The sequence below is a fragment of the Rhinolophus sinicus genome, linkage group LG03 (genome assembly GCF_036562045.2).
Source record: "Rhinolophus sinicus isolate RSC01 linkage group LG03, ASM3656204v1, whole genome shotgun sequence".
In the NCBI taxonomy this organism is placed as follows: Eukaryota; Metazoa; Chordata; class Mammalia; order Chiroptera; family Rhinolophidae; genus Rhinolophus; species Rhinolophus sinicus.
In genome coordinates this window covers 186,150,126-186,163,878 of record NC_133753.1, presented here as the reverse complement: position 1 = coordinate 186,163,878, position 13,753 = coordinate 186,150,126, and the positions used below count along the sequence as shown (strand labels likewise).

General features: G+C 33.1%; 1 protein-coding gene across 1 annotated transcript in view; it reads right to left on the bottom strand.

The window, feature by feature from the left end:
• LOC109451424 (cadherin-18) overlaps window positions 1–13,753 on the bottom strand; it is an 864,067-nt gene that overhangs the window by 597,277 nt on the left and 253,037 nt on the right. The window contains exon 2 of the mRNA XM_074329055.1: window positions 2,244–2,304. The gene's annotated coding sequence lies outside the window, so the exon portion shown is untranslated. The remainder of the gene's footprint in view (window positions 1–2,243; window positions 2,305–13,753) is intronic.

Sequence of the window (13,753 nt, the reverse complement as noted above, 5' to 3'; positions counted from 1 at the left end):
TAAGCATATAATGACTACTTATTGGATTAAGAAAGGCACATGGAAAGAAACAAAAAAAACCCTAAAACTACCATTGGGTAAGTACAGCAGATAGATTACATTTTTTTTCTAATATAAATTATATGAAATCGTGTTTTACAAATTTATGAAACAGCAATATATTAGTACTGACATTTTTGAGATGAGAAAAGGGAATAATAAATATTAAAACTTAATCAAGTAAACTTGTATTATGTAATTTTCCGTTATTGTAAAAGAAAATGATTATCCAACAAAAATGAGATTACATACATTTTGAGTGTTAATATGTATAAATTACTCATATTCCTTTTATTTCAATGAATAAAACTGTTTATTTGAATGTCTACCAAACTTGGGATTTTTTTTAAAATTATGGAACAGCTATTACCTATTTTATAATTTATAACACAATTTGTAGTTCTGTTCCATTAAACAACAACAGGTATACTTAGAATTCTATTGTAAAGGCAATTCAATATTTAAAGTGAACATATATACCTTTCTGAAAACTGGCTTTCTAAGAAAAGTTTGATGAAAACTTTGCTGTTATAAGTTATAGAAGAGATGTACAGTATGAGCATTCATTTGAAAAGTAAGCCTATGTCCTTTACGTAGGACACTGCTGGATGTAAGCCAGAGATTAAAAAAAAAAAAAAAAAGAGAGAGAGATAGGTTGTAGATAGGAAAATTACAAACACACTAATCAAAGTAGTAGCAAAAATTTCCTGTGTCTAGAAGATTAATCCCAAATCTGTCTTCCTTCACTATATACAAATATTGTCTTGATATTTGAGCCCTTAAATGTTATATTCTACAACAGAATTTTAGGAATGACTTTTAAGAGTCAAAGTTTAAGATTTAGTATAAAATTCATCTAAAGACATGGGTAGGATTTAATTGACAAAGGCAATCAGTATAATCTCCCACATATTCCTGCACTCAAAAAGGCACTTTCAAACAAAAATTTTTGCAACACAAATAAATTCTGAATCTATGTGATAATTACACTCACCCTTGCTCAGAGATTCCAACACCATCAAGGTGTTAGTGTCCATGCAAGTGGTGGGGAGGTGGTGAAGACAAAACAGGAGGAACCTGAACTTGAAAACTCTATTACCTTTTTTCTTTAAATTGAATGGAACACAATTTGGTTTAGATTTTGTTTTCTTGTTTTTGCATTCAATGTATTATCACAAGAGCAAATCCATATTAAGAGTCATCATTCTAAAGTAATGAAAAACCCATTACATGAAACAGTAGAATTTGACTTTGAAAATAACAAATGTTTTGAAATGTCAACATTTTCAATCCTTTCCATTGATATAAATAAGCAAGATTTGATAACAAGTATGCATACTTACCTAAAATGTCAGGCAATTATATACTATATGTGTGATGAAGTATAATTTATACAAAGTCAATAAAAATAGTATTTTTTATCTCATGGTTTTTATCCATATATTTCATCTTTTTATAAGAAATTCAAGTATTCAAGATTTTTCTTACAATGCAAGACTATTTTGTATCAGATGTTACTAGTCACTTACCAAATAGTCAAAGGTGTATTTTTATCGACAAGTTATTAAATTTTTCAACATCTATACCTATTATATCTTTTATTAAAACATAAATATCATTGTTTTACTAAAGCCTATCTATAAACAGATTTACATAGATAAATGATGATTAATAACCAGGACCATTTAGATCTCTACTGTCTGAATTTTAAATAGATGTTATGGAACATAAAATCAGTGTTCATTAGTAAAGAGATTTATATTATCAAAAAGTATGAGTGATTAATAAAACATATGGAAGCTGATTTCTCTATGTATATATATTCCAAACATGCATATATACAAAATTACATTTTAGAAATAGGTTTAAAATATTGAAATGTAGTAATATATTCATTGAGAGCAATTGATTTTATGTGCCAGTCTGTTCCTTGAGTTTCACCTTTTTTAAAGGAAATTTAGAAACAAATGTAAAAATCAAACATATTTGAAAAGTGTGCCTATTTGAAAGAGTTCCAACACTTATTAATGAAAATGATAGGATAGCGATATTTAAATTAAAAAAAAACACAGAAGAAAATTGATCTGCCGAAGCTCTAAATATCTCAGTATAGCTATAAAGACTTTTAAGAGAAACCATATGACCAAAATGTACAATATATATAACATTTTTAATATAACAGATGTAACACACAAAAACTGTACCTTATAATTCACCTTACGATTGGTGATATATTTTCTTCTTATCTATTGCTGTGACTTGGTTCTAAAAGAAAATAAAAACAAAATATGAAAAACTTTTTAATACTCATATTAGATAAATCTATGCATGGTTATAGTACAAACAATATAAAACATAGTTATTATAAATTTCTCCATATCACTCAAGAATCCAACTCATGAAAACATAATGGGGGATGGATAGCCAATATACTTTTAAATAAGTAAATATTCAGGGGTTTGAACTTTCAGATTTTCTTTTTTTAGAGCATGGCATTTGAGACAAAACCCCAATTATAATCTCAGCTTTTTCAGTTGTTTGGACAACTTAGTTATGTTTTCTGAACCATTCTTACTTCAACCGATTAAGATAAATTTAATAATGCCCTTTATAAAGGTCTGAGTATTACGTGCTATACTTAGCATCATGCCTAACACATAGTCAATATTAAAATATAAAGTATTACTAATTTAATTGCAATATAATAATATTATGATTTATGATTAAGAAGCATATTATTCTAGAATTGCGGCAATTACACATTTGAGTAAATTAATAAAATTTTTCCTATTTTATAATGTGCACATTATTTCAGTTGTATTGGAGTTTTAACATTGAAAAGACAATATAAAAAGTAGCAAAACAAAGGTAAATGTGAGATCTCAGATAGTAATGAAGGCCTGTCAGAACAAAAAAGCAAAAGGCATGAGAATTATTCTTATTCTTAGCTAAAACCTATCTAATAATCCTTAAATGACAATGTAATTTGATATTATCTCTAGGGTTTAAAATTAATGAAAATTACTTTCATAAGGACCAAAGAGATGCCTCAAGACTTTAGGTGGTTAACAGTGATAGATTATTCATTTAACAATTATTTACCTAGTACCTATTATGTGTCAAACTATAATTTGTCCTAGGGATACAGTAATGAAGAAAAGAGACAAAGGTACTTGCCCTCATGAGAGCTTACATGTTGGAAGTTCAGAGGGATGGAGAGACGAAAATGCATATGTAAAGGAGTAAGTATAAATTATATGTGAGATCACCATAAATGATATAAAGACAGAAAGGGGTTAAAATTATTGACATTTATCCAAAAAGAAATATCTAGATACATGTCATTGGCTTCCCAAAGTGAATCTGGAGCTGAAAGACAACATTTGGTAATTGGTGAGTCTGGAAATGATAACCTAAGGATGGCATAGACCGTGTTTCCCTGAAAATAAGACGGGATCTTACATTCAGTTTTTCTCCAAGAGATGCATTAGGGTTTATGTTCAGGGGATGTCACCCTGAAAAATTATCCTAGGGCTTATTTTCCAGTTAGGTCTTATTTTCAGGGAAACACAGTCCACAAATGAAAGTTAAGCGCTAATCCCTTTAACATCAGGAGTATAAGGAGGAGCAATTACTGCAATGATACAACTAGGAACATGTGGTGTGATGTTCCGGAAGCACTATGAAGGGAAAGACACTTGATGTAGATTGGAGATTTTGATCTCTCGTATATAGCTAGCTAGCTACCCACCTATCATCTATCTATCTATGTGGGAAACAAAAACTCTCAGATTCTTTTAGAACGCATACTACTCAGAAGCTTCAGGATCCCTAGGCTGTCTACATGTGTACAATCTCCTGGTTATTTTTTGGAATTGTGACCTTTTCAATATGGACTTTTCTAAAATAAGAAGTTACTAGAACCCAAAGTGACTGATTTCTAAGTTTGACTTTAGAAGTGAGTGATGGCAGAGTATTCAGATGCCATGTTATTAGAAATGAGAATCATGTATTACTAGCGCGTGATGCATGGAACCCTGCAACTCATGTGTGCGTGATTTGAGCTGAGAAGCAGCAAGGGTTTCCAAGGGGTAATTTTTAAGAGTTGAGTAATTTGAATATTCTAATTGAGAGGAGACTCATGTCAGCACACAGAGAACTATTTATGTGTAGCTTACATTTTCTGCTAGGTTAACATCGGCTTATTGGAAATGAGGGTGATAGCAGATGGCTGATCCTTTCGTTGCTCTGTTGCTAGAACAGAAAAAGCAGCATTCCTTTCCGTGTGTGGACTAATGCACAACAGTGAGCTGAAGTGTGAGACACTCTCCTAATTTAACTCTTTAAAGCCTGGCCAAAAAATTAATATACAATTGTTCTTAGCATATTGAAAACTACCCCATCAACCAGGAGATATCACCAATACATAACAATTCCACCATCTGTGTTCTGTACATATATTCTAATATATAAGAACCTTCCAGTCAAATACTTCCTGGAAAGGATTTATCATATTTTCCCATTATTAAGAAACATATATTTCACTGTCACATTAAGTCACACTGTCAGCTATTTCTGTGTGCCTAATAATTTTAAACGCAGCAATTATTTCAGACACAATTTCAACAAGTATTCATTTGCACTCTTAAAATGAGAAGTATACTACTATCTGGAGGAAAAAAATATTAGAAAATGTACATGTAGTCACATAAAATATATTCTAACTTACTATATGGTCACTGTTTCAAAGCTATTCATGTTATGCTGTATTACACCTCATTTTGATTCACTTTCTAAATTACAAGTATATGTTTATAAAAACTAAAGTCTCTTCAGGATGTCCAAAAACAGCAACAACAAAAAAAGATATAGCAGCATAATGCAATTATATTAGAATCATTTGATACAATTTTATTTTGTTAAGACTTTATTGTTTTAGAGCACATTAAGTTTCACAGTAAATTTGAAGGAAAAGACGGGGACTTCTCATATACACCCTGCACCCACACATGTGCTGCCTCCTCCATTACCAACATCCTTTACCAGAGTGGCAAATTTACAATTGATGAATCTATATTGACACATCATTATCACCCAAAGTCCATAGTTTATATACCGTTCACTTTTGTTGTTGCACATTCTATGGGTTTGGACAAATGCGTGATGATACATAACCATCATTATGGTATTATACAGAGTATATCTACTGCCCTAAAAATCCTCTATGCTTCACCTATTCATCCCCCACTTCAACCCCTGCAAACACTGAAGTTATAACTGTATCCATGTTTTTATTTCTTTTTTTAGAATACCATAGTTGAAAAATACAGTATGTAGTCTTTTCAGATTGGCTCTATGATTTAGTAATACACATTTAAGGGTCCTTCATGTATTTTAATGCCATGATAACTCATTTCATTTTAGCCTTGAGTAAAGTCCATTGTCTGGATGTACCACATTTTATTTAGCTGTTAATCTACAGGACAACTTTGTTACTTCCAAGTTTTGGTAATGAGGAATAAAGCTACCATAAACATTGCTATGTAGGTTTTTGTGCATAGGTGTTTTCTGTTCCTTTGGGTAAATATCAAGGAGTGTAACTGCTGGATTGCATGGTAAGAGTATGTTTAGTTTTATAAGAAATAGTCAATCTGTCATTGACATGGAATGTACTATTTGAATTCCCGCCAGCGATTAGTGAGAATTCCTATTGGTTTACATTCTACTATCATTTGACTATGTCAGGGTTTTGGATTTTGGCCATTCTAATAGGTGTGTAGTGATATCTTGCTGTTTTCCTTTGTAATTCCCTAGTGACATAGGTTCTCAAGCATCTTTTCATATGTATATTTGAATCTGTGTATCTTCTCTGGTGAGGTATCTATTAATGTTTTTGGCCTATTTTTTAATTATGTTGTTTGTTTCCTTATCCTTGAGTTTTAAGAGTTAATTTTATATTAGGATAACAGTTCTTTATCATATGAATCTTCTGCAAATATTTTCTCCCAATCTGTGGCTTGTCTTCTCATTCTCTTGTCATTGTCTTTCACAGAGTAGACATTTTTTTATTTTAACGCGGTCCAATTTATCAATTATTTCTTTCATGGATCATGCCTTTTTGATTGTATGTAAAAATTCATCACCACACCCAAGGTAATCTAGGTGTCTTCTATGTTATGTTCTAATAGTTTTGTAATTTGGCATTTTACATTTAAGTCAGTGGTCCATTTTGAGTTAATTTTTGAGAAGGCTATAAGGTCTCTGTCTAGATACGTTTGTTTTTTTTTTTTGCATGTGGATGCTGAGTTGCTTCAGCACCATTTTTTGAAAATACTGTTTTTGTTCCATGGTATAGCCTTTGCTCCTTTGTAAAGATTAGTGAATATATTTAGGGGGGTCTGTTTCTGAGGTCTCTAATCTCTTACATTGATGTGCTAATCTATTTTTCACAAATACCACATTGTCTTGATTACTGCAGATTTATAGTAAGTCATGAAGTCAGGTAGTATCAGTCTTTCAAATTTGTTCTTATAAATTTTAGAATCATTTTGTCAACATCAATAAAATAACTTTCTGGGAGTTTGACTGAGTTTTGATTGGATCTCTAGATCAAGCTGGGAAGAACTGAAATCTTGACAATATTTATTTTCCTATCCATGAATTTGGAATCTCTCCATTTGTTTAGTTCTTCCTTGATTTTGTTCATCAAAATTCTGTAGTTTTTTCATTTAAATTTTCCACACATTTTATTAGATTTGTATCTAAGTATTTCACTTATTTTGGATGCTAGTGTAAACATTTTGTTTCTCATTTCAAATTCCACCTGGTCATTGCAATACTAAAGTGATTGTCTTTTGCATACTAACCTTATATCCTGCAACAATGTTATGATTGTATATTATGAGTTCCAGGAGTGTTTTTGTACATTACTTTGGATTTTCTACATAGAAATCATATCATCTGTAAAGACAGACATTTTTATTTCTTCCCAGTTATTTCCTTTTCTTTGCTATTTCATTAGCTTGAACTTTCAGCACAATATTGAGAGAAGTGGGGACACCAGAGGGACATTCCTAACTTGTACCTTAATTAGGAGAAAAGCTTCAAGTTTCTTAACATTAAGTATGATCATAAACACACACACACACACACACACACACACACACACATATTGCAGTCTGACAATTCAGTTCGCAAACTCATCCTAGAAAAAGTGCTACATACCTCTGGCGGTGTCCTGCTGAGTGGTATTCATTATTGTTGCATGTTTTTATGTGCTAATGCGAGAATGTCTGAGCCTGAATTAGAGCAACAAACATTAAATTTCTTGGTAAACCTGTCAAAAGTGGAAGTGAAATCAGGGACATAGAGATATACTGCTGAATATCACTATGGTCGGTCACCTTAGAAGTACTCCCCTTGGGAAGTTATGCACCGACACCAGTGCCTAGTCCACTCTTTAAAACAATTTTGGAACTCCTTTTCTGGAATGGCCATCAGAGCTGTCATCATATTACCTACCCTTGATGGCTTGAATGTCATCAAAATGTCTTCATTTCCTTTATCTTCAGATAAAGAAAGAAGTCATTGGGGGCCAGATCAGGTGAGTAGGGAGGGTGTTCCAATACAGTTATTTGTTTACTGGCTAAAAACTCCCTCACAGATAATGTCGTGCGAGCTGGTGCATTGTCGTGATGCAAGAGCTCCTTTGGGACCATATATGCACAAACCTTTCTAATGTCAAGCTTTACAGTTAAGATTTTCCTAACTGTTTCTCTATCAATGTTTAGTTTGTCTGCTATGCTTCTCATAGTCAGCCGACAATTTTGATGCACAATTCCACAATTTTTTGCAATGTTTTTGTCAGTGCTGCTGTTACTGGCTGCCCTGACCTCTTTCTATAGTCAGATTATTGCATAAAAACTCAATTTATGCACATACTAGCAGAATGACTATGTTGTCTCACACATCAGTGACATGTTCTCTCCCCTATGAAAAATGTTCAATGCATTTGTACACTGCCATTTTCTTCATGGCATTATCCCCATAAACTTGGACTAACATGTCCCTGATTTCACTTCCACTTTTGCCAAGTTTAACAAGAAACTTAATGTTTGTTTGTTGCTCTAATTCAAAGTCAGACATTCTCGCAATGGCACATAAAAACATGCAACAACAATAATGAACACCACTCAGCAAGACACTGCCACACGCTGACACCAACACAGCTGTGAGACACTGATATACCAACGTCATGAAACCTTACTGAGCTGCTTGCACAGTGCTGCTAATGTAAGCGCATGGTGGCAAGTTCACAGACTTAATTGTCACAGTTTACATATCTATCTATTTATCTATCTATCTATCTATCTATCTATCTATCTATCTATCTATCTATCTATCTATCTATAGACAGAGATAGAAATAGGTATATTTTTTCAAATTGTGTTTCTTAAGAATCAAGTCCGCTTGAAGTAAGAGTTCAAGTTTGGTGGTTGTTTGTTTAGAATCAGAATTTCTCAGTGAGACTCTTAGAAAGAAAAATAAAAGTATTTGAAGATCTCTAGATCTCTGTTGGAGTATGTTTTCTCCCAACTTGCCCACAGTCATGTCCTCCTTCCAGGAAAGCTCATATTCAATAACTGATTATTACTGAGGTATAAAGACCTGGTCTTCTCATTCCAAGCAGAGAATGCAGCACACAATTTTCCCATCATCAGAATTTTCCATATGGTCTGTTGAGACACCTGTTTTTGTAATTACCTCAGAACTTGAATTCTTCCTCTGCCCAATCCTTTCCATTCTCTTTCCTTACACTTTTTTTTTTAAATGAAAATAGTACTGGCTAATTAGTTTTCTGCACAGTAATCTATTTCTCATAGTTTTCTTCACAAGCAACTCCACTTGCAATAGAGTGCATGTACTCTGCCACTTTTCTGCACACATGGTGGAAAGGCACTACTTTCTATAGTCAGATTATTGCATAAAAACTCAATTTATGCACGTACTAGCAGAATGACTATCAGCAAGTGCTTTCCCTTCCTGTTTTGGTAAACCCTGATTCTTCTAGTTAGTGGATACATGGAATGATCCTAAAATAATATACTTAATGAGCCTGCTGAGTTAAGGACGTGAGTAGAAATGTGAAACATCAAGTTATGTTCTGATGTTAATCAATGAGGGAATTTCCACAGCAATGATTTGAAATATTTACCTACAAAAAGATTCATTATAGACATGTTCATTAGAGAATCATCTGTGATGAAGAGAAAACTTAAAAATTAAAAAAAAATGTCCAAACTTAAAGTACAGTCATTTGTAGCCAATACAATCATGCCATGTGAAACTTTCAAGGATAGAAGGAACTGTTTATGGCAACATAAGAAGCAGGTATATATAAATATTACATAGGCTAGGCCTACAAATATAAAATATTTATAGAAGAAGGAAAATGCTCCCAAAATGTCAGGAAAAATGGATGAAGCATCACAGAAAAGACCAATGGAGATAATATTGGATAATTGCCAAAGTGACTCTTGAGTACCTGACAAAGCAGACTGTTATCTATTCTAAAGTCAGGGCACTAATTTAAGATTATTCTTTATGAAAGATTGTTGGCATCATTTGTTTCCTAGATCGAAATAGCCTTATAGTTCTTATTGCTTAATTATGTATAAATAATTTATGGAAAGTGTATGAATTATATTTTGGCTCTGCCCAAGAAATTTACTTCAGTGGTAAAATATTTTGATGAATTAAATGGCCAGAGATTTATAAATATCAATGGCAAAGTGGAACATTTTATGCATATGAAAAAAGAGTGAGCAGGAAGAGATAAAAAGAACCATTATTATCATTATCCTTGCAGATGTTAGAAAAAACAGTTATGTTCATTGGATACGATGAGGAAAGGGTGAATGAGAATCACTCTCTTAACACAGGTTCTCTATAAGATTGTTCATTAGGCAAGGGAGCCTGAAAATTGAAAAACTGTGGTAATTCCATGAAATAAAGTAGTTGATTAGAGAAGAGGATTGGAAAAGCTAAGAGATGAGTGTGTGTGGTTTCTGTGTGTGTGTGTGTGTGTGTGTGTGTGTGTGTGGAGAGAGAGAGAGAGAGAGAATATTCAAGACAACAATATATTGTGTAAACATATAAAGAGAACCAGGACATTGACAGATGTTGATGTAGGTGGAAATATAGAAGTAAGTCAAATTAAAAATAATAATACAGTCATAGAAGTGAATGAAAATTGAGAGAGTAAGAACAGAGGTTAATAACATTTTCTTCAGTGACATTCCCTTTTAAAGGGACACAGAAGGTAGCATGGTAAATCTGAGCATAACATAAGCACATTTATCTATAGGAATGAAAACCTGAGTGTTAAAGTAACTAGTCGATTTGCAAACTCAAGTAAGTCAGATGTTACCCAAGGATTAGGTTTATAATACCCTGTTCTTTATAAATACATTCAATTCTAAACATTAAATATGATTTTATTCTATATATTTTAGCTAATTCAAGTGTTCCTTCAAGAAACATTTATGGCTAATTTATTATGTACCAGACAGGATGACATGACCTGGATACTATATATGGAAGTCACTATGGTATTCATACTCAAGGAGATCACAGTGTAATGATGATAAAACATCAAAATACAAAGTACAACATACCAATAGCCGGAGGAGGAAATGTTAGGGAGTGCATCATGGAGGTATTTCCCCTAAAATGGTGACTTATCAGATGGGTGACAAGTTTCCATAACAAGAAAGCACATAGACAAGATAAACATTTTTTATCCGTATGTTGTTGTTTTTTTCAATGTAGAAAGAACACAGAGAGGTAAAACTATTTCCTCATTAGCTATTCAGTTATTTAATTTATTAACCATCTTTAGTATACTCTATTGGTTTCAGTCAACATTCCAATAGCTATTTAAATAGCAGAATGGGCAAATCTGCCATGTGAAAAGTTGTATTTGTAATGTTAAAACTGCACATAAACTTGAATATTTTAATGCTCTGTTTAACTTCTAAATGAATAATTCAAATATTATATTGAGTCTGCAATAATCCACTAAGTAATTCATGGACAAATTAACTGTGGTAATCATGATTATAGTAGTTTTTAATTACTTTTCAATACATGCCCAGTCTCTATGATGTGAACGTTGGTGATTATTATTATCATATTTATGCCCGATATCATAACTGTTAGACAGAAATAGAGAGTCCTAAAGCACTTGACTATCCAAGAGATGGCTGTTGGCTGGTTAGGGATCTAAAGGTCTCAGAGAAAACTGGCACGAATCGTCAAAGTAAGCTCCCGGTGTTTTGATCCTGAGATACACTGGAGACCAAGTCTGGTTGGAACTTTGATTTTAGCTAGGAAAACCCTGAGCGGGGAACACGGCTAAGCCATGCCCAGAGTCCTGACCCACGGAAGCGTAGAAATAACTTGTTACACAGCATGGTATATGATGCAGATTCTGGTACTTGGAAACGAGGTGCTGCTATAACAACAACAACAACAAAAGTTACTTTAAAACTGTGTGAGGGATTTTGGAATGAGGAAGCTGATGGAGACTCAAAGAGTTTTAAGAAGCATGCAAGAGAAAGCCTAAATCCCCTTGGACAGACTGCTAGTTAGAAGTCTGGATTTGAAAGATGCCATCAGGGTGGGTTCAGAAGGAAGTGAGGAACACGTTACTATTTTCCTTTCACCCTTCTAAGTTCTTCTGACTAGTCTAATAATCAAAATGACATGAGACAAATTAACAAGAGAAAATAAACAAATGTATTATGTGTGTACATATGAAAGTTCCATAATATGGGACATAAGAGCAATTGGGGCATTTGAGGATTACGTGCCATTCTGAATTAAGGACAGGGAGGTAGGGATCTAAGACTTCAAAGAGAAAATAGGCAATTCACAGGTAGAAGAGAAAGCACACATGTTACCCCTAATTATCTCCCAGCCACCCAGAACCGATGGGTCACAGAGAGGAGTCTAACCAACAGACTTTGCTAGGTTTCTCTGTATGCCACACTTAGTTCCTATTATGCTAAGGTGACAGATCTCTTCCTTAAACAGGTTTATCTATCTCAATACCTTTAGGCAGATAAGTCGGTGGTAAAAGGTTCTTACTGAGTCTTTTATTTCTTAAAAATAGTCAGCTTAAAGTAATCAATATCCTGGAAAGGCATATTTTGGTGTCTCAAACTCTGCTCCCCCTCACCATGACTTGTTAGAAATTGAGTGTCACCTTTAGAAGCTGAGGGAGACACCTGGCTGACAGCCAGTAAGAAGATGGGGATTTCAGTACACAACTTCATGGGACAAAATTCTGCCAACAAAGATTGAGCTCAGAAGAAGACCCCAAGCCTCCGACGGGATCATAAAACTACGAATCATTGTTTAGCCTTCTGAGAGTCAGCGGACCCAGGCCTGGTTCCCTGGTTAACAAAACTATGAGCTAACAAATAGATGTTTTAATATACTCGGTTGTAATTTGTTTCACAGCAATAGAAAACTAATAATGCCACCAGTGATACTGCATTCAGTGAATTTTTGATTCAGCTTTTTGACTTACTTCGCTAAATATAAATACATTTATTTCAGCAACCACAAAAGGCTTTTTATTTCCTTCTGTATTATCTTTTGGAGAATACTAATAACCAATACAGCAGAACTTTTTAAAAATGTTTTTAAAGGTTTCAAAATTTAAAAAGCAGAAAAAATGAACTTTTAAAAAAATAAAATAAGTTCAAACAAATAAAGCATTTTCCTTTATATATATAAGGTCAGGTTACTTATAAAATACTTTTACAGTCTATTCGCATTGATGGCTATAATTCATCCATTGACGCTTAGAATGTATAAATTGACTTTATTTTGTAAATAAGGATTGCTCACGAAAAATAGTCATACTCTGTGTGGGTGGTTTTGCACTTCCAACATAATAATCTTTAAAAGGAATGATTGGACTGAGTCATATGGGAAAGTCATCAGCAATACTAGCTCAGAATATAATATAATTAGGAGGGCAATAAATAAATAATCCTTTGCTCCTTGATACAACGTGCTGCTTGTTCATTAGTATAAGGGTCATTTGTAAGCCAATTTTGTTATTACCCAGAAAGAACATTGTTGTTAAGTTGTGATAAAGGGAAACCGTAAATTGGGAAAGAATTTTAATGGTCATGATCTTCATTAGCTAATGAGATGTGCTAATTATAGTCTTAAATGACAATGATTTAGTAGCCTTGGCATAAAGGCTCACAGAGCAATAACTAGGTCAGTCCCCTTTCATGTGTTTTCACAATGTTGGAAGGGACGTAATAACTGAGAGTCATAATTAAGTTATGTATAAATATTATTAATTAAAAATGTCTAAGTTATGCTAAATGTTATGTTGTTTTTCCATATATTTGCATAAAAATCTAGGGTATTGAGAATGTGACAGAAACTTGCATTGCGATTGTACATCTTGAAGTGCGGTTCCTAATTCCCTATCAGTAGGTGTGTGAGGGCAAAAGTATTTTCGTATTAATTAAATGTTACACACACTATTTTTACTATGTGTACACTGGCTAATGGTGAAAACAAAACAAAACAAAACAAATAAACAACAAAACAAAACAGTGGTAGGAAGTGGCTTCCAATTGCTCTAAGACATTACATCTTTCAACCCTCTATACTTTCAGGAAAA